General features: G+C 39.3%; 1 long non-coding RNA gene across 1 annotated transcript; it reads right to left on the bottom strand.

The window, feature by feature from the left end:
* Positions 1-17638: 17638 nt before the first annotated feature.
* Positions 17639-21048, bottom strand: LOC311052171. Its single transcript, XR_014601479.1, has 3 exons — positions 20941-21048; positions 20536-20628; positions 17639-17864 (listed from the first exon to the last, which is right to left on the bottom strand). It is a non-coding gene; the product is annotated as an uncharacterized lncRNA (long non-coding RNA).
* Positions 21049-21646: the final 598 nt, after the last annotated feature.

Raw genomic sequence — 21646 nt, 5'->3', positions numbered from 1 at the left:
GTTTAAATTTGCCTCTGCTCTGGATAACCCTATTTTAGACTTTCTATGACAACTGGCTGATGTTATGAACAAACATGCAAGACCTTATTTAAACTGTCTATAGTGCATGGTCTAAGGTGAAGGGCAAAAGTGTCTTGAGTCCAGGAGTGACCAACTCCACTTTAGCCCCAAAAGGGGGTTGCAGGTAACCACAAGGAATGTCTTCATGCTTCTGTCTTTCTTTACACGTTGCTTTCCTCTTCTACAACCCTGGTGTCCTGATCAGCAGAGGAGATGAAGCCTGACCAGACAACACTGACTGACTGACTGACTGACTGACTGACAGCATGGGTTAGAAACACAACATTGATCTAAATCCATTGAACTAATACAGTGTATTTTATTCAACACTCTTTGTCGCCCTCGTGTGGACAAAATGAATAGAGCAAGTGGAAGTGGTCAATAAATCCAGTGTTCACTCAGTTGTCAACATATTAAAAAAGAGATGACGCAATAGGGCACTAGTTTATACAATGTAAGCTGTTAAGATCTACAAGCTCACAATGACACGCTTTGTGGGCTTGTAGATCTGCTTTTTTCAGCCCGCGACACCATCGTAGAACAGAGCATAAAGTAAGCATTAAACCGATTTTAAGAAAAAAAAAAAGAGTAAGTCAAATGTTGGAAATATTTTCATTTTGATATGGTGTAATGATTGAATGTAATGTTGGTATGGCACACTGACTGTCAATAACATAGAAACAGGCCTATGTATGTTTTAAAGCGAACATATTTAACCGATCCGTGCTTCTGGGGGTCCCTGGAACAACATATTTTGAGATGGGGGTCCGCGCCCAAATGCATATCATTTTGGGTGTCCTTGACATGGAAAAGTTGGAGCACCAATGATATAGCAACACACTGTTAGGCTTTAGAAAACATTTTTAGATATGTATTTGGCCGTGGACCCCCATCTCAAAATGTTTTGTTCTTGGCAACTTGGAAACACTTGTCAAGTTACTTTATCTAGTCTTCATTAGGGGGCCAAGCACTTAATGCTATGGTACTGTATCTAGTCTTCATTAGGGGGCCAAGCACTTAGTGCTATGGTACTGTATCTAGTCTTCATTAGGGGGCCAAGCACTTAATGCTATGGTACTGTATCTAGTCTTCATTAGGGGGGGCCAAGCACTTAATGCTATGGTACTGTATCTAGTCTTCATTAGGGGGCCAATCACTTAGTGCTATGGTACTGTATCTAGTCTTCATTAGGGGGCCAATCACTTAGTGCTATGGTACTGTATCTAGTCTTCATTAGGGGGCACCACAGACAGCAGAGAAACACATAATATGTACATATTATGTCAATCACCTTTTGAGATGAGACCTTTTGAGACAGGAAATAAAAGTACACTTTCTCTCTGTCTGTCTGTCTGTTGACCCATGGGACCGGCACCTATGCATGTAACAGTGTTTATACAATTCATTTAAACTCATTCTGTATTGCCAATATGACACTGACATGGTGGTGTGATTACATATAAATACTACACCTCGTAGGAGGCAATACCACCAAGATCTTCTGATGCAACAATAGATGGGCCTTGCACAGACTTTAGAGAGAGCAGGTGCCCTGATTAACCCGTCAAAAAGCCTATCAACAAAAACTAGCAGGTTCACATTTACAGACATCGTGTGCATGAGATAGAGGTGTTAGCCATGTCCTAAAAACACTTCACACCTGAGTCACACCCAGCCACATAATGTCTCAGAAACCCTGAGAATCTGATGCTGTGCATTGTTAATAGTACTAACTCTGAGTACCTTTGAGTTGAGCATGCCAGTTCACTTGTTTCTTGCTAAAACCAGACTTTATTATTTACTATTATTATTGAGGTACAAGATTTTATTTAAGGGAGCCCTGCCCAAAGATAGCAGCAGTACAAAAGTTACACAAAACAACATAACATAATAATTTCCCAATACAGAGGCACATTCTATACCTTAAAAAATGGTGACATTTTAAATGCAACATTTCTCACAAAAGCTCACAAAACAAGGAACGTGTCTCATGTGAGAAAAACTCTTGTTGCTGCTGGCATCAGGTCATTGTTTTATTTTGTGTATTTGTCCTTCTAGTGACGTGTCTCTTGGGGGCGCTCTAAGTGTGTTCTATGTGTTGTAAGTTTCCAATTAGGTCATTTGTCACATCTGTGTTTTTTGTAATCAAGTATGTTTGTGACACCTGTTGTGCTGGAGAAGAGAGCAGCATTCTCATTACACTGTGGGAGAGCAGGAGGAGAGAAGGAGAGTTTAACAGAAATAAATAAATTAAAGTAAAATAGAAGAAAGTAAAGTGAAATAAAAGAATGTAAAGAAGAGAAAAGCAAAGGTTTTGCAGAAAGACTGAAGTATCCAAGTCGACCCCCACCCCCATTCGTGTGCAAGCAGGCAAAGTGGTCAGTAATTGTTGTGAGTCTTAATGTGAAAGTCATGTATATTATTGTGAATGTCAGAATGCCCAAGTTGATGTTTTGTTTTTTGTCTTTTCTGTATGTTTTGTCAGTTCTACGTTGTTTTCAAAGAATAAACACCAGTATCAGGAACCCTGAGTCTTAGATGCATCGGATGGGAGTTACAACTCTCATAATGAGCTTTTTATTTTATTCCTGTGATTATCTACATTATCTAGTATCAGTGTTACACCGAGGGTGAGCAGGTCAAACTGTTCATTTTCAGGACAGCAGAGCCTTGTAGGACAGTACTGTGTACTGACACTGTATTTAACTATACAAACTGTTTGCTGTGTACTGACACTGCATTTAACCATACAAACTACTGACAGTATACACTGCATTTACTGCACACTGTTTGCTAGTTAATCTAACTTTTAGTAAATACAATATACAATAACAGACCACCTAGTGTGCTAGTTTCCCTCCTAGGGGTCAGTGTCTAGGCAGAACATATCACACTTCTAAATATTTAAGGCTATATTAAAGCTGGTATAAGTGGACTCATCTGACCTCTCACTACCTGCATCCTGATATCTTCTCTGCTTATTACCTAAATGCACTTCCCTTTGACCTGTAGAAAGATACTATTTAACTGTAGTACAACTCTAATGACATATTAGTAGTTTTGCATATCAGGACGTCAGTAAGTAAACTTTTACTACAAGGAAATGTAGATTTATGGCTAGAGCCAACCTTTCACAATGTCAAGCATGTAAAACCTACCGTAATATGTTACTGTTCAGCAGGAGTTACAATTATTCACCATAGAACTGAAATACCATGATGTGGATAAATAGTGACAAAGTCAGAATTGAAGATTTTGATATGATTTTATTGCAGGCACTTTAGCTTAGCATGTGACTATCCATTTAATACATAAGAACAAAATAAAAACAACAGAGTAGATAGCTGGGGGAATTGTAGACATTATCATTGGAAGGATGTTGCTAAAGGCATCCATAGCCTGTATTTCACATGTTATTTTTTTATTATTATAGTACCTATCCACCCTCTGGGTTTCTCCCCTTTCTATTCCCAACTCCACCATAACATCTTTACCACATTGTTTCATTTCTCTATTTCACCCACAACTCCTCTGCTGATTCCTCAATGTGCGTGCGTGCGTGCGTGCGCGAGTGCGTGTGTGCGTGCATGAACTACAGGCCCTGGTGTGTGTGAGATGTATGCACTTCCTCTTTCTCTCACTCTACCATCTCTCCTTTCTGACTCAATCTGTTCATCTTCATCTCTCCTCAGTGGTCAGTATGGGTGTGATGACTCTGGGAATCTCACTCTTTCAACACAGTTTTATGACAGTGTACATTTTCTATATGTTCTGCTAAACAAATAACAAGCTAGCTGATCTTGGCTTCTCAAGCTGTATTTCAGTGTCCAGGCAGCAGACACTGATAAGCACCTGGTCTATTCTTTACACGTTGCTTTCCTCTTCTACAACCCTGGTGTCCTGATCAGCAGAGGAGATGAAGCCTCGTCTACGACCAACACTTCCACTGATGTTCACATAATCTGGACTGTCCTCCTGAAACACAGTGAATCATATTCATAATCATCAATAAATCGTAATGTATAAAATGTATCATCAGTAGATAAGTGCAATCAATTAAAAATAAGTTAGCTCTCCTCACTTCTTTGTCCATGTCAGAATCTTGTTTCCTTTAAAAAGAAGAAATGTATATATTTTAAACAATTGTTTTAAGTTTTAATGTGTTGCAATACTGACAAGAACATAACTTTCATTGTAGAGTTCTGATGACAGGAAACTCACCAGGCCCACCACATAACCAAAGGAAGCAGCAGCACTGCCAACACCTTGACTCCAATACCAACACGAAGAATGACAAGATGACCTGCAGCAAAATGACACCATATGTAACATTAATTATCAACTGAGAATGAAATTAATTATTAAACATTATTTAAAGTGTGGTTTTCTGGTTCTTGATATATTTTGAATCTAAAACGACATCTAAAACTGCATTATACACTTTAGTATATGTAGTTGTCAGGTTACAGACTGTAAAGTACATGTTATTACAATCATTCCTTCCAACATCTTCCTCTGTCTACTCACTGTCTGTTGTGTCCATGTGCAGCAGCACCTCAGTAGAGTTGTTTTCTCCCAGTGAGTTCCTGGTGTGACAGAAGTACAGTCCAGTGTGGGAGGGCTGCAGAGAGGCCAGAACCAGCACCTGTCCTGACCCTACCTGGACCAGGGAGCTGGAACCAGGAGGCCCAGTCCTCTTGTACCAGGTGTAGTTGTGTACTGGTGGGTTAGCATCACTGCTGCAGGTCAAGTTCACACTGCTGCCCTCTGCTGGACTGTCTGGTGGACTGACCTCCACCAACAGATTCAATGGTGCATCTTGATAGAAACATCAAAAACACAATTAACCTGTGGTCATAGATATTGTTATATTTATATTAGATTATGACTACTGTACAGATTTTCAGCATTAATGTTATTTAACTTACAGAGAACGTTAATGGAATGAGGTAATGATGTTTGGGATCCATGTTTGTTTGTCCCCTGACAGGTGTACTGTCCAGAGTCTGCAGGAGACACATTGTCCTTTACCAGCTGAGGACCAGTGGAGATAAAGCTGCTTCCTCTGTCTCTGTACCAGGTGTAGTTGTCTACTGGTGGGTTGGCATCACTGCTGCAGGTCAGAGTCACTTTACTGCCCTCAACTACTTCTCCTGGTGGATCCACTGATATTTTGGTCATTACTGGAGGGTCTGTGGAGGAATAATGGATATTGATACAATCAAATAATTGACATTATTTGCTGTGTTTACAAAGTATAGTTACAATATTTTTTTTCCTTAGTATGAACAATGGCAATACATACTGCTTTTGATTATTGTGACAGTGTTTATCAAAATAATAAAGCAAATGCCATAATTGTATCTAAATTAAATGAAAACCTCACACTGAATTTGAAGAGTGACTCCAGGTGAAGTGACTGTGGTAATGTAGTTCTTTGCCTGACAGGAGTATCTTCCACTGTGACTGGGTTGGATGTTAGAAATGGTCATTATCTTCTTCTGTGTCACTTTAACGTTGTCTTTGAGAAGGATGTAGCTCTGGATTGGTGGATTTGAACCGCTGCTGCTGCAGGTCAAAGTGACTGAGCTTCCTTTGACAACATCTCCTGGTGGACTTACTGACAAAACAACGTTCTTGGGACCATCTGTTGGGGGTAAAAATGAATAATAACTTTACTTTAACAAACTTCTCCTAAGAGGATAATCAGATCCACTTCAAACTCGCTCAGTGTAAATAAAATATCGTAATGATGAAAACTCAACTTTGAAAAATCAAAATCATGAGTTTTTATCGCACACACCAGCAGCACCACCATGGTGACGCGTAGATTTTCCACGTTGCACCATGAAACAGGGAATAATTTGTTGGTAAATTATTTGTATTGCCTTTTTCCATGGGCATTTAGGATCAATGAACTATTTTACATCGTCACATCTACAGTCCAGGTTTCTTTTTTTCACAAATACTTTGTAACAAGAATGCAAGATCAAATCAAATCTCACGTTTGATATGAGTCTGATGGCCTGAACACATTTAGTTGTCAATATTACTTAGTCATAACACCACCTACTGGCAACATGAATCATAGTCATATCAACAATTGCCTGGAAGTTATCCTTTTTTCAATCAAATCCTACGTTTGGAACACCTGATTCGGATGCTATCAATGCATAGAATGGGAGATTATCACGTTCTATCAGACCATTGAATGGGCGAAGTAGGCGACCTACTAGCTACCCCGCGATTTATCAGACCATTCATTGGGCGTAATCAGGAGCTACTGACCTACCGACGGAGATGACTTAAATACTTCAGTTTCGGTTTTGGTTTTGCTTGTTTCGGTTTCGGACCATGACGGAGGCGCGCAGTCTCAGGCGAGCTGGAGCCCCGCGACGGGCCACCGAAGGAGCTAAGGCGACTGAGTTGCCGTCCGGAGCGGTGCGACGCTCGCCTGTGCCTACTCAGCGCCGTTCGAGTTATGTACCGATACGGACAGAATCGTAAATATTGTTGTGGGGACTGCTCCGCCTCCGTCGGTAGGTCAGCAGCTCCTGATTACGCCCAATGAATGGTCTGACAAATCGCGGGGTAGACGGTAGCTCGCCTACTTCGCCCATTCAATGGTCTGATAAAACGTGATAATCTCCCATTCAATGCATTGATAGCATTCGAAGCCGGTGGTTTGGAATCACGTTGCTCTGCGGAAACAGCATGGTGGATACTGTGCATCCTGATGTGGATAAATGTATGAGGTGCATTTTTTATTTCATGATTCTTCTTTGAATGTGCTGTTAATTGAATTTATTAAAGACGAAGATGAAATAAAGAGATAAAGACTCAAAAAAAAAAAGAGAAAGACGTCACATGAACTCATATAAACTCACACTGCACATCCAACATCACAGCTTCAGACTTCCATGTCTCTTGTCCTTCAACAGCACACTGGTAACTCCCAGCATCCTCTGTTGTGGCATTGAATCCTGGGTTGGATACTGGTTGTCCATCTTTAAACCAGACAATGTTGGGTCTTGGTTTACAAGATGTTTGACAGGTGAGTGTCACCCATGACCCCTCTGACACAGTGGGAGGAGTCACCTGTACAGACAGTTCTGATCAGAAGAATAAAAACAAGATGGACGTCAGTTGGTTAGATTGACAGGAAAGATTTGACTTTGATTACATGAAAGGTTAAAAAAGTACTCTTGTTTACCTGTTACAGACAAAGATACTGTTTGACTGGACATCCTATTACCTGTTACCCAAAACATGAAGTAATAACCTCCCTTATCACTGTCTTCTATGTTATTGATCCTCATGGTACAATCATTGAGTTTATTACCAATGTATTGAATACGACCTTGATGAGTTTGAGAGCCATCGTGAACAACCACGTCATTGTTTCTGTACCAGTATGTATCAATGACAGTGTGATACCATGGGTATTCATATGAACAACCAATATCTACTGATGAGCCTCTCGTGACACATGGAGATGGATTGGTGAGGTTCACTCCATACTCTCCACTACAAACACCTGTAAAATACATAAATGAATAACTGTCAACAGAAATGTCAATCTTCTGATTGTTCTTTTTATCATGAGATAATAAATCTGACCTTCTGGCCTCATTTCATTGATCCATTAGATCGTGATAACATGACATGATGTCAAATAGTTGAAAGTAGAAATATATGATATAATATAATATAATATAATATGATATAAATATATTTACATCAATATAATATTTTTTACATAATTATATATGTATATTACCCACAACATTTAACTATGTGTTGAATACAGTATTTGATTTGTACATTTATGCAGTTTGGAAGTAATTTTTTTAAACCATCTCAAACTCTCCTTACCAGGTACCAAGATCAGAATGTCCAGGATCACACTGATTGTCTTTAGAAACCTCATGGTATCTTGAGGTGAAAACTGACCCCAGTATCAAGTAACTGCAATGAAAGACATTTTCGCGGCAATCAGACGTTGTGCTCATTATTTGTGGCATTGTTTGCAAAACGGGCCCCTCCCGCAAACTTTGAAAGACAATTGTAGCCAATCAGAAAAATTGGTTTGATACAAAGCACATTGATTGCCTTGAAATGCCCGTTGAATTGTGCAATACAAAAAACCTGCCTTGCCTTGCCTTACAAGCTTGTCAATTAACAAGAAATATCATTGTTACTTTACTCACCCGTCTCCAGAGCTTGTCTGTCCATTACGTCTACATTAACGACTGATAACCATCAACAACACACACCTACAACTAAAAAGAGAAATCAAGATGAGAACCACTTGCATGAGTTGTTTACTCCCTTCCTCCCTCGTCCTCACACATTACTTACACATTTAGAGTACAGATTACTGAGTCTCAATAAATGTTAATTTTACATCATATTTACTCTTTCTGTGATATGATTTCACATGGTTCATTGAAAGTTTGTAAGTTTTGTATATTTATTCATGATTCAAGATTTGTATTAGTTAAATGCTAGATATACAGTACAAGTGTACATTTAGCAAAACAAATAAAGCAATTAAGTAACAATAAACCTAAATAAAATATATACAATGACAATAGTGCACTGTGTTTTGTGGACCACTTCTTCACTCACATCTCTGAATGATTGGAAGTGAAAGTGACCTCATCATGCTACTTTGTTAAACATGTATCAGTATAAGATACAATCCTGTCAATGAATATATAAAGTATCATTGTTAATATGTTACAATGAGGTAATTCAGACATACTCACTTGTCTCCAGAGCTTGTCTGTCCAGTACGTCTACATTAACATCTAGACTTATAACCAGATCAACAACACACACGCACACACAACTAAAAAGGAAGTCAAAGTTAAAACCAGCAGAATGTGTGAGAATAGACAGTATGAAACTTAACTACTGCTGACTTTCAGTTCATTGTTCTGTCTTAATGGTGAATGGTGCTTTTATTTACTGCCTGTATCCAAAACACTTTACCATTGTAAAGTGTTTTGGATACAGGCAGTAAATAAAAGAGGAAACCATGCAAAGCACCAACCTGCTCATTGGGAGCAGTTAGAGGTTTAGTGCCTTGCTCAAGGACACTTCAACACTAAACTAGGGGGAGTCAGGGATTGAAGTGGCTGCTCTACCTCCTAAGCCCTTGCCCCCACTAGTGTGTCAAAGAAATCATGCTGTCATGTATTGAAGTACAAATGGAACATCCGTTGTGTGCACAAGACACACAGTGGGCCTGTCTGGAAAACAACTAATAAACTTGACTTTATACACAAGAAGAGTTTTTTACTATCTTACAGGCCTATCTTGAATTAACACTGACAGACTGACACAAAAATAATGTTTTTTCCCGTGGGTGCTCGTGAGTGCCCCTTCCAAGTAGTTGCTGGTGTGTGTGTGTGTGTGTGTGTGTGTGTGTGTGTGTGTGTGTGTGTGTGTGTGTGTGTGTGTGTGCCCGTTTCAGGAACAGGTTGTTGCACAATGCTCTCCTCTGATACAAAGACGTAGGCTACCCTAGATCTGTGCACCCACCCACCACAGACAGCAGAGAAACACGCACGTCAACCACCTTTTGAGGAAATAAAAGTACTCTCTCTCTCTCTCTCACGGTCTGTCTGTGTCTCTCTCTCTCTCTCTCTCTCAAATCGAGAGAAAACAAGGCTTTGACAAAGAGAGAGATGGATAGCGACACAGAGCGAAGGGGCAAGAGAGAGAGAGAGAGAGAGAGAGAGAGAGAGAGAGAGAGAGAGAAGTAAATACGTTTAGCCTACATTTCAAGTCATAACATTTGATTGGCTGATGATAAACCATAACTGGCACAAGGAATTAACAATCAGACATTACAGATTACAGAGAGAGAGTTTAAATGTCAGAAATCCGTTCAGAATGACGTGTGGTATCAGACCAGGTACATCATGCGTCCTGTGCAAGTTACAAAGCTTTACACATTCACCATCCGACCGGCACATTCCCTGTGGGTGCTCAGCTTTCTCTGTGGGTGCTCGGCTTTCTCTGTGGGTGCTCAGCTTTCTCTGTGGGTGCTCAGCTTTCTCTGTGGGTGCTCAGCTTTCTCTGTGGGTGCTCAGCTTTGTCTGTGGGTGCTCAGCTTTCTCTGTGGGTGCTCGGGTTCCTGGGGACCCACAGGATCGGCGCCTATAGGTTTATACAATATTTTCAAACTCATTCTGTTTTTCCAATATGACACTGACATGGTGTGATTACATATAAATACTAAACCTGGTAGGAGGCAATACCACCAAGATATCCTGATGCTACAATAGATGCCAGGGCCTTGCACAGACTTTAAAGAGGGCAGGTGCCCTGATTAACCCGTCAAAAAGCCTATCAACGTAAACTAGCAGGTTCACATTTACAGACATCGTGTGCATGAGATAGAGGTGTTAGTCATGACCTAAAAACACTTCACACCTCTCACACCCAACCTCAACCTCACATATGTCTCAGAAACCCTGAGAATATGCTGCTGTGCATTGTTAATAGTACTAACTCTGAGTACCTTTGAGTTGAGCATGCCAGTTCACTTGTTTCTTTCTAAAACCAGACTTATTTTATTATTATTGAGGTACAAGATTTATATTTTGAGGGAGCCCTGCCCAAAGATAGCAGCAGTACAAAAGTTACAAAAAACAACATAACATAATGCACACTAATTTCCCAATACAGAGGCACATTCTATACCTTAAAAAATGTTGACATTTTAAATACATTTTATTTAAAAAACATTTTTACACATTTTTGGAAAATAGCACATCTACAAGCTCAACATGAGCAACGTGTCTCATGTGAGAAAAACTCACTGCTGGCATCAGGTCATTGTTTTATTTTGTGTATTTGTCCTTCTAGTGACATGTCTCTTGGGGGCGCTCTAAGTGTGTTCTATGTGTTGTAAGTTTCCAATTATGTAATTTGTCACATCTGTGTTTTTTGTAATCAAGTATGTTTGTGACACCTGTTGTGCTGGAGAAGAGAGCAGCATTCTCATTACACTGTGGGAGAGCAGGAGGAGAGAAGGAGAGTTTAACAGAAAGAAAGAAATTAAAGTAAAATAGAAGAAAGTAAAGTGAAATAAAAGAATGTAAAGAAGAGAAAAGCAAAGGTTTTGCAGAAAGACTGAAGTATCCAAGTCGACCCCCACCCCCATTCGTGTGCAAGCAGGCACAGTGGTCAGTAATTGTTGTGAGTCTTAATGTGAAAGTCATGTATTGTGAATGTCAGAATGCCCAAGTTGATGTTTTGTTTTTTGTCTTTTCTGTATGTTTTGTCAGTTCTACGTTGTTTTCAAAGAATAAACACCAGTATCAGGAACCCTGAGTCTTACATGCGTCGGATGGGAGTTACAACTCTCATAATGAGCTTTTTATTTTTTTTGTTTTATTCCTGTGATTATCTACATTATCTAGTATCAGTGTTACACTGAGGGTGAGCAGGTCAAACTGTTCATTTTCAGGACAGCAGAGCCTTGTAGGACAGTACTGTGTACTGACACTATTTAACTATACAAACTGCTGACAGTATACACTGCATTTACTGCACACTGTTTGCTAGTTAATCTAACTTTTAGTATAGTAATACAATATACTGTACAATAACAGACCACCTCGTGTGCTAGTTTCCCTCCTAGGGGTCAGTGTTTAGACAGAACATATCACACTTCTAAATATTTAAGGCTATATTAAAGCTGGTATAAGTTAAGTGGACTCATCTGACCTCTCACTACCTGCATCCTGATGTCTTCTCTGCTTATTACCTAAATGCACTTCCCTTTGACCTGTAGAAAGATACTATTTAGTTAACTGTAGTACAACTCTAATGACATATTAGTAGTTGTGCATATCAGGACGTCAGTAAGTAAACTTTTACTACAAGGAAATGTAGATTTATGGCTAGAGCCAACCTTTCACAATGTCAAGCATGCAAAACCTACTGTAATATTTTACTGTTTAGCAGGAGTTACAATTATTCACCATAGAACTGAAATACCATGATGTGGATAAATAGTGACAAAGTCAGAATTTAAATTTTAGATATGATTTTATTGCAGGCACTTTAGCTTAGCATGTGACTATCCATTGAATACATGAGTAAAACTTAATCAAAATGTGTTGAACTATTAAAGAAATACAACAAATATAATTATACAACTATACAAATATATATTACCACATTTTGGAGGGAATCAGAGTAGACGGCTGTTCCAACTTTAACTCCCTAACAGTTGACCTGGCTGACCTCTGTCTCTGTAGAAATGTTATAACAGAACTTTCAAGAGAATTTAGTTTACCCTTTTCTTTTATCATGCAGAGTGGAACAAAAATAAAAACAACAGAGTAGATACAGTAGCTGGGGGAATTGTAGACATTATATTGGAAGGATGTTGCTAAAGGCATCAGTAGCCTGTATTTCATAATGGTTTTTTTAATAGTACCTATCCACCCTAGCTTTGGATTTCTCCCCTTTCTAGTCCCAACTCCACCATAACATCTTTACCACATTATTTCATTTCCCTATTTTACCCACAACTCCTCTGCCGATTCCTCAATGTGCGTGCGTGCGTGCGTGAGTGAACTACAGGCCCTGGTGTGTGTGAGATGTATGCACTTCCTCTTTCTCTCACTCTACCATCTCTCCTCTCTGACTCAATCTGTTAATCTTCATCTCTCCTCTCTGGTCAGTATGGGTGTGATGACTCTGGGAATCTCACTCTTTCAACACAGTTTTATGACATTTTCTATTTGTTCTGCCAATCAAATAACAAGCTAGCTGATCTTGGCTTCACAAGCTGTATTTCAGTGTCCAGGCAGCAGACACTGATAAGCACCTGGTCTATTGTTAATGTAAAGGAACGTCTTCATGCTTTTGTCTTTCTTTACACGTTGCTTTCCTCTTCTACAACCCTGGTGTCCTGATCAGCAGAGGAGATGAAGCCTCGTCTACGAACGAACACTTCCACTGATGTTCACATAATCTGGACAGTCCTCCTGAGACGTGACAACACACATTGAAAATAAATCATGAATACATCATAATGTATAAAATTCATCATCATAAATAAGTACAATAAATAATAAAAAAAAAGTAGCTCTTCTCACTTCTTTGTCCATGCCAGAATCTTGTTTCCTTTAAAAACAAAGAATATTATTTTAGAACAATTCTTTTAAGGTTTTGAGAAAAAGTGTTGCAATAATGACAGAACAGGATATAGTTCAATAGAGTATTGAAACTTAGACTGTCATTGTAATGAGTTGTGATGACAGGAAACTCACCAGGCCCACCACATAACCAAAGGAAGCAGCAGCACTGCCAACACCTTGACTCCAATACTAACACGAAGAATGACAAGATGACCTGCAGCAAAATGACACCATATTTAATTTTTAACTGAGAAATAAACCAAACAATTGTTTATACACTTTAGTAGATTTAGTTGCCGCGTTACAGTCTGTAAAGTACATTATTATCATCATTATTATTATTATTACTAGACCATACCCGGTCGACGCATCCGTTGGGGGATATGCGCACATGATCGTCCCATAGCTGGGCAGCCCCGTAACCATGGCGACAGTGTTTGACACAAACGCTAATAAGAAGCTGAGATTTGATGAAATTGAAAAACGGGCTTCACAGTTAAGTTCATATGGTAATGGTGAATGGCTGTGTGCAAAATCAAAGCAATTGGTCCAGCCACTGAGGAGAACCGGGTAGCTTCACCTACTCACTCACTCACCACTACAGACGGACAGAGGTTACTAGAATTATAGTAGGATTATTAGTGTGGTTGCCCAACAGGGCAACCAGACTATAGTACTCTATAGCTTTCTTCCACTTCAAGATAAACAATATTTCGAACCGCATCTCCTCCCACAGTTTTTATCCCCTAATGTTGTGCCATATATCAAAATGACCGTCTAAATCGGGAATCGTGCGCTTGTATTTTGCTAAGAGATTGGTTAAATAGTTTAATTGATATTGATTTATTAGTGCATTAAATTCACCCATCCACTTTAATGGAAAAGTGAAAAAACTCAAATTCAAGTATTTTTTTCTCAGAAACCGTAAGAGCTAGAGTTAACAGATTTGGAGGGATAATTCATAATATTGTCCGAAATTATTGAAAAGAATATCACACCATTCGGCCTCATGGTGGCGCTATAACAGCCCCCTTTACGTTTTGGCCTGTAACTCTTGAACCGTCGGTCCGAAAATCAAAATTTCTTTTCACCTGGATTCCTTGGGTCACTACGCATCTCCCCATATAGGCCACGCCCATTTGCGTCAGGATAGATTTTTTGATATTGATTTATTTGTGCATTAAATTTCCCCATCCACTTTAATGGGAATTGCAAAAACTCCCATTCAAGTATTTTTTTCTCGGAAACCGTAAGGGCTACAGTTACAAGATTTGGAGGGGAGGTTAATAGTTTTTTGCCAAATTATTATGAAAATAATCACACCAGTCGGCCACATGGTGGCGCTATAACAGCCCACTTTACCTTTTGGCCTATAACTCTTGAACCGTAGGTCGTAAAATCCAAATTTATTTTTCCCTAGATTCCTTGGGTCATTACGCAGCTCCCCATATAGGCCACGCCCATTTGCGTCAGGATAGATTTTCCGCCATTTTGAATTTTCTTCAAAACACACTTTTTGCTCCTTTTCCTTCAATTTTTTTCCAAATCTCACACAAATCGGTACACGTGATCTATGGACCCATGCGATAAACCTATCCAAGCGGAATTTTGATAGTCCGTACCGTCCGTCCGTAAATGGCTTCCAAATTTAGCGGGAGGGGCCCGTTTGACCAAAAATGCCATAAATCACGAACGAAACGTCCGGTCGATCCCAAATTTGAATCACATGTCGAGGGTGGTATACTAAACCAATCCCCAAAAGCATTTCCACTTTGATCCATAGGGGGCGCCACGAATGCTCAAAATGTAACCGTTTGATGCAAAAACCTTATTTTGGGGGGATCGATCCTCTCAAAATGAAACGCAAGCGAGCTCAGGAGTGACGACACAATGTAATTGGCGCAGCCTCCGACGTTATTCCTCCCGGCGTATCCCTCGAGTCCCGGCGGCCGCGACCGGCGTCGGCGCAACCACACTCTGCAATTTCCCTGGAATTGCGACGCGTCTAGTTATTATTGTTATTGCCCTTATTATTATTATTATTATTATTATTAATATTATTATACGTTATTACAATAATTCCTTCCAACATCTTCCTCTGTCTACTCACTGTCCATTGTGTCCATGTGCAGCAGCACCTCAGTAGAGTTGTTTTCTCCTTGTGGATTCATTGAGGTCATTTCTGGAGGGTCTATGAAGGAATAAACATTGATGCACTCAAATAATTGACACTATTTGCTAAGTGTTTACAAAGTACAGTATACACAGTATATGTTATATACTAGTTTCTCTAGGGATGAACAATGGCAATAATCAATATTTTGAATAATGACATGTCTAAAATTATACCAGCTTCAGTCAAAGTTATACAACACTGAACTCTAAATTCATGAATACAATTTGATCTTAATTAAATTAAAAACTCACAGTGAACATGAAGAGTGACTTCAGGTGAAGTGACTGTGGTAATGTAGTTCTTTGCCTGACAGGAGTATCTTCCACTGTGACTGGGTTGGATGTTAGAGATGGTCATCATCTTCTTCTGTGTCACTTCAGTGTTGTCTTTGAGAAGGATGAGGCTCTGGATTGGTGGATTTGAACCACTGCTGCTGCAGGTCAAAGTGACTGAGCTTCCTTTGACAACATCTCCCGGTGGACTTACTGACAAAACAACGTTCTTGGGACCATCTGCCGGGGAAAAAATAATAGCTGTACTTTACTTTAACTCCTCCTAAGAGGATAATCAGATCCACTTCAAACTCTCGTGATGCGACGCGTTGTGAGCTTTTTTTTACTTACACAGAACATCTAAAGAGTAGGATGATGACGTTTTGGATCCATGTTTGTTTGTCCCCTGACAGGTGTACTGTCCAGAGTCTGCAGGAGACACATTGTCCTTTACCAGCTGAGGACCAGTGGAGATAAAGCTGCGTCCTCTGTCTCTGTACCAGGTGTAGTTGTCTACTGGTGGGTTGGCATCACTGCTGCAGGTCAGAGTCACTTTACTGCCCTCAACTACTTCTCCTGGTGTATTCACTGACACTGATATTGTGGTCATTACTGGAGGGTCTGTGGAGGAATAATAGATATTGATACAATAAAATAATTGACATTATTTGCTGTGTTTGCAAATGATAGTTACAATATTGTTTTCCCCCCTTAGTATGAACAAATGAGCAATAATTACTGCTTTTGAATATAGTGCCAGTGTTGGTCAAAATAATACAGCAAGTGCCATATAATTGTATCTAAATTAAATGAAAAACTCACACTGAACATGAAGAGTGACAGCTGAAGTGACTGTGTTAATCTTGTTCTTTGCCAGACAGGAGTATCTTCCACTGTGACTGGGTTGGATGTTAGAGATGGTCATTATCTTCTCCTGTGTCACTTTAACGTTGTCTTTGAGAAGCATGTAGCTCTGGATTGGTGGATTTGAACCACTGCTGCTGCAGGTCAAAGTGACTGAGCTTCCTTTGACAACATCTCCTGGTGGACTTACTGACAAAACAACATTCTTGGGACCATCTGTTGGAGAAATAAATTATTTAAAAGTACTTTATAGATGGAGTGCCATGGTCTTATTTCCCAGTAAATATTGTAGATCAGCTTTTTTCGATGCGTGACACCGTCGTAGGACAGGGCATAAGCTTGTAGACTTGATTTGAATTTGATATACATTTTCACCTGTATAAAATATTCAAGCAGAATTTACAGTGACTTTTTAGACTTTTAGACTCATTGACGGTTTACAAGGCATTCTAGCTCAGCCCATGGTGGTGATATGTTTGTCTTGAAGTGACTCATCTCCCCTCTTGGTAAATATAACTTTCTGAGAATATTGTTCACTAGTGGATGCTATATCAATGCAGTATGATTCTTATCTGATTGTAAGTAGTAAGCTTGTATTAATGGAATGCATGAGAGAATGAAACACAGAGAAAAAACATTCAGACAAAGAGAGAGAAAGAGCTCACATGAACTCATATAAACTCACACTGCACATCCAACGTCACAACTTTAGACGTCCATCTCTCTTGTCCTTCAACAGCACACTGGTAACTCCCAGCATCCTCTATTTTAGCCCGGAATCGTGGGTTGGACACTCGTTGTCCATCTTTAAACCAGACAATGTTGGGTCTTGATTTACAAGATGTTTGACAGGTGAGTGTCACCCATGTCCCCTCTGACACAGTGGGAGGAGTCACATGTGCAGTCAGTTCTGATCAGAAGAATAAAAACAAGATGGACGTCAGTTGGTGAGATTGTCAGGAAAGATTAGATTTTGATTACATGAAAGGTTAAAAAAGTACTCTTGTTTACCTGTTACAGACAAAGATACTGGATGACTGGACATCTTATCACCTGTTGTCTCAAACCTGAAGTAATAATCTTTCGTATCACTGGCTTTTATGTTGTTGATCCTCAGGGTACAATCATTGAGTTTATTACCAATGTATTGAAAACGATCCTCTAGACGTGAATTGTATTGATGACGGCCCTTGAACCAGAATGCATCAGTGACAGTGAGACCCACTGGGTATTCATATGAACAACCAATATCTACTGATGACCCTATCATGACACATGGAGATGGATTGGTGATGGTCACTCCATACTCATCACTACAAACACCTGTAAAAGACAAAAAATGAACAACTGTCAACAAAAATGGTCAATCTTCCGATTATTCTTTTTACTCATGAAGGGTAATTTTGATATTCTGGCCAATGATTGTGATAAAATTAGTTGAAAGTAGGCATTGTCTTCAATTCTTATCATAATAGAATAGAACAGAATTGTTTTTCATATTTACCTCACTCATTTTACATTTATCTGTACATTGCCCACAACATTTAACCCTCCTGCAGTGTTCGCTGCACCCCCCCTTTACTTCAGTGTTCCCGGTCAAATTTGACTGGCCTGTTTTCATGCTTTTAAAATAACATAAACCACATAAATCATCATTTTGTTCAACCAGTGCTCAACAGGGGTCTCTCCGGTGATTATATAAAGAACAAACACTGAAGATTATAATCATAAATACAAATTCAAAATGGAGACCATAATTTGTACATATACAGAACATAAACACTTCTTTGTGTGTGTGTGTGTGTGTGTGTGTGTGTGTGTGTGTGTGTGTGTGTGTGTGTGTGTGTGTGTGTGTGTGTGTGTGTGTGTGTGTGTGTGTGTGTGTGTGTGTGTGTGTGTGTGTGTGTGTGTGCTCGTGCGTGCGTAGGTTGCAGTATTTAGGTCAATATCATGGTCAGTATCTAGTCAGTATCTAGTCAGTATCTAGTCAGTATCATGTCAGTATCATGGTCAGTATCATGTCAGTATCATGGTCAGTATCTAGTCAGTATCATGTCAGTATCATGTCAGTATCATGTCAGTATCATGTCAGTATCATGGTCAGTATCATGGTCAGTATCATGTCAGTATCATGTCAGTATCATGGTCAGTATCTGGTCAGTATCTAGTCAGTATCATGTCAGTATCATGGTCAGTATCATGGTCAGTATCATGTCAGTATCATGTCAGTATCATGTCAGTATCATGTCAGTATCATGTCAGTATCATGTCAGTATCATGGTCAGTATCATGTCAGTATCATGTCAGTATCATGGTCAGTATCATGTCAGTATCATGTCAGTATCTGGTCAGTATCTGGTCAGTATCATGGTCAGTATCATGTCAGTATCGTGGTCAGTATAATGGTCAGTATAATGGTCAGTATCATGGTCAGTATCATGTCAGTATCATGGTCAGTATCTGGTCAGTATCATGTCAGTATCATGGTCATTGGTCAGTATCATGTCAGTATCATGGTCAGTATCATGGTCAGTATCATGTCAGTATCATGGTCAGTATCTGGTCAGTATCTAGTCAGTATCATGTCAGTATCATGTCAGTATCATGTCAGTATCATGGTCAGTATCATGTCAGTATCATGTCAGTATCATATCAGTATCATGTCAGTATCATGTCAGTATCATGTCAGTATCATGTCAGTATCATGGTCAGTATCATGTCAGTATCATGTCAGTATCATGTCAGTATCATGTCAGTATCTGGTCAGTATCATGTCAGTATCATGTCAGTATCATGGTCAGTATCTGGTCAGTATCATGGTCAGTATCATGTCAGTATCATGGTCAGTATCATGTCAGTATCATGGTCAGTATCATGTCAGTATCATGTCAGTATCATGTCAGTATCATGTCAGTATCATGTCAGTATCATGGTCAGTATCATGTCAGTATCATGTCAGTATCATGTCAGTATCATGTCAGTATCATGGTCAGTATCATGTCAGTATCATGTCAGTATCATATCAGTATCATGTCAGTATCATGTCAGTATCATGGTCAGTATCTAGTCAGTATCATGTCAGTATCATGTCAGTATCATGTCAGTATCATGGTCAGTATCATGTCAGTATCTGGTCAGTATCATGGTCAGTATCATGGTCAGTATCTGGTCAGTATCATGGTCAGTATCATGTCAGTATCATGGTCAGTATCATGTCAGTATCATGGTCAGTATCATGTCAGTATCATGGTCAGTATCATGTCAGTATCATGTCAGTATCATGTCAGTATCATGGTCAGTATCTGGTCAGTATCATGGTCAGTATCTGGTCAGTATCTGGTCAGTATCATGTCAGTATCATGTCAGTATCATGGTCAGTATCATGTCAGTATCATGTCAGTATCATGTCAGTATCATATCATGTGTTTTCCATCTCCTGGATGAACATAATATAGTCTTTCCCATTAATTTCCTATGGCGGGAACAATAAGGGTGTAACAAAGTTGAATAAACAACTGAAAATTCTGTGAAAATGGTCATCACTATTTTTATATGTTCACATGCCTAGTGGGAGGAAATCTCAATCTCAGTCTCAAGGCATCCAGATGAAAAACTTATGATTCAGGGAAGTTGGAAATCGGACAGATTTGACCGGAACACTGCAGAAGGGTTTAACCCATTAAGGCCTGAGGTTCCGATTCTACAAAATGTCTTCTAAATCCTAACAGTTCTTTTCTCAAACTATTTCATGTCAAGGACCCCAAAATGTATATGTATTTGGCTGTGGACCCCCATCTCAAAATATTTTGTTCCAGGGACCCCCAGAAGCAATGATTAGAGTTATAAATGTTCACTTTAAAAACATATAATATATATTCAAAGATTTGCACAAATCTTCTCGATTTTCCTAAAATGTCAGATCTACACGCATAGCGCGGTGCCGCGCTATGAGTGAACACACTGTGAATATGAAGCCATTTCAAACTGTCCTTACCAGGTACCAAGATCAGAATGTCCAGGATCACACTGATTGTCTTTAGAAACCTCATGGTATCTTGAGGTGAAAACTGACCCCAGCATCAAGTAACTGCAATGAAAGACACACGTCACAACAAACTAATGTACTGTACTCTCTGTTCTGTAATAAATGCTGTCAATAAATCTATGTCTATGCTGAGTCTCACCAATGTTACATTTTCATATTTACGCTGTTGTATATGTGATATAATATCACATGGATTTATTTGAAAAAAAATGTTTTATTTGGACCACTTCTCCACTAACCTTTCTGAATAGTGTGAATGTATCAGTATAAGATACACTCACCTCAGTGAATATATAAAGTATCATTGTTACTAAGTTACAATGAGGTAATTCAGACATACTGTACTGTACTCACCCGTCTCCAAAGCGTGTCTGTCTAGTCAATAGATTCTCATGTCAGCCAGTGTGAGGTTCAGTGTGAATTCACCCTAGTGTCATATTTAGACATCCATGGTAGTTAAATACACTTAGAAATACCACAGCATCACACATTTACATTAACGTCATAGAGATACTGATAAACATCAACTCCTTAAACACGTCACTTGGTCAAGTGGCGTGGGTCAGTGTGAATTCCTCTTAGTGTCATATTTAGACATCCATATAGTTAAATACACTTATAGAGAAATACCACAGCATCACACATTTACATTTACGTCATCTAGACATACTGATAACCATCAACTCCTTAACCCATTAAGACCTGAGGCCCATTCTACAAATGCCTTCTAAACCAGTAGTTATTTTTTGTGCCAAGGTAATACCCCCAAAATGATGTAATTGACCGTGAACCCCCATCTGAAAATGTTTTGTGCCAGGGACCCCCATAAGAGAAGATTTGTGTAAAACAAAGTAAAAATGATTAAACATTGTTCAAGATAAAGATCAAAAATAGCAGAAGTACAAGCTGGCAGCGCGGCACAAAGTGATGCACTGTAAACACCACAGCATCACATCTACATTAATAGTCATGTAGAGTTTAGACATACTGGTAACCACGTCAACAACGCACACCGAGCAAACTAAAAGGGAAGTCAAGGTTAAAACCGTGAGAATGTTTT

This window comes from Gymnoscopelus microlampas (assembly GCF_963454915.1).
Source record: "Gymnoscopelus microlampas genome assembly, chromosome: 9".
NCBI classification, from domain to species: domain Eukaryota; kingdom Metazoa; phylum Chordata; class Actinopteri; order Myctophiformes; family Myctophidae; genus Gymnoscopelus; species Gymnoscopelus microlampas.
Note: the sequence above shows the minus strand (reverse complement) of the source record. Positions and strands in the feature narration are given on the sequence as shown.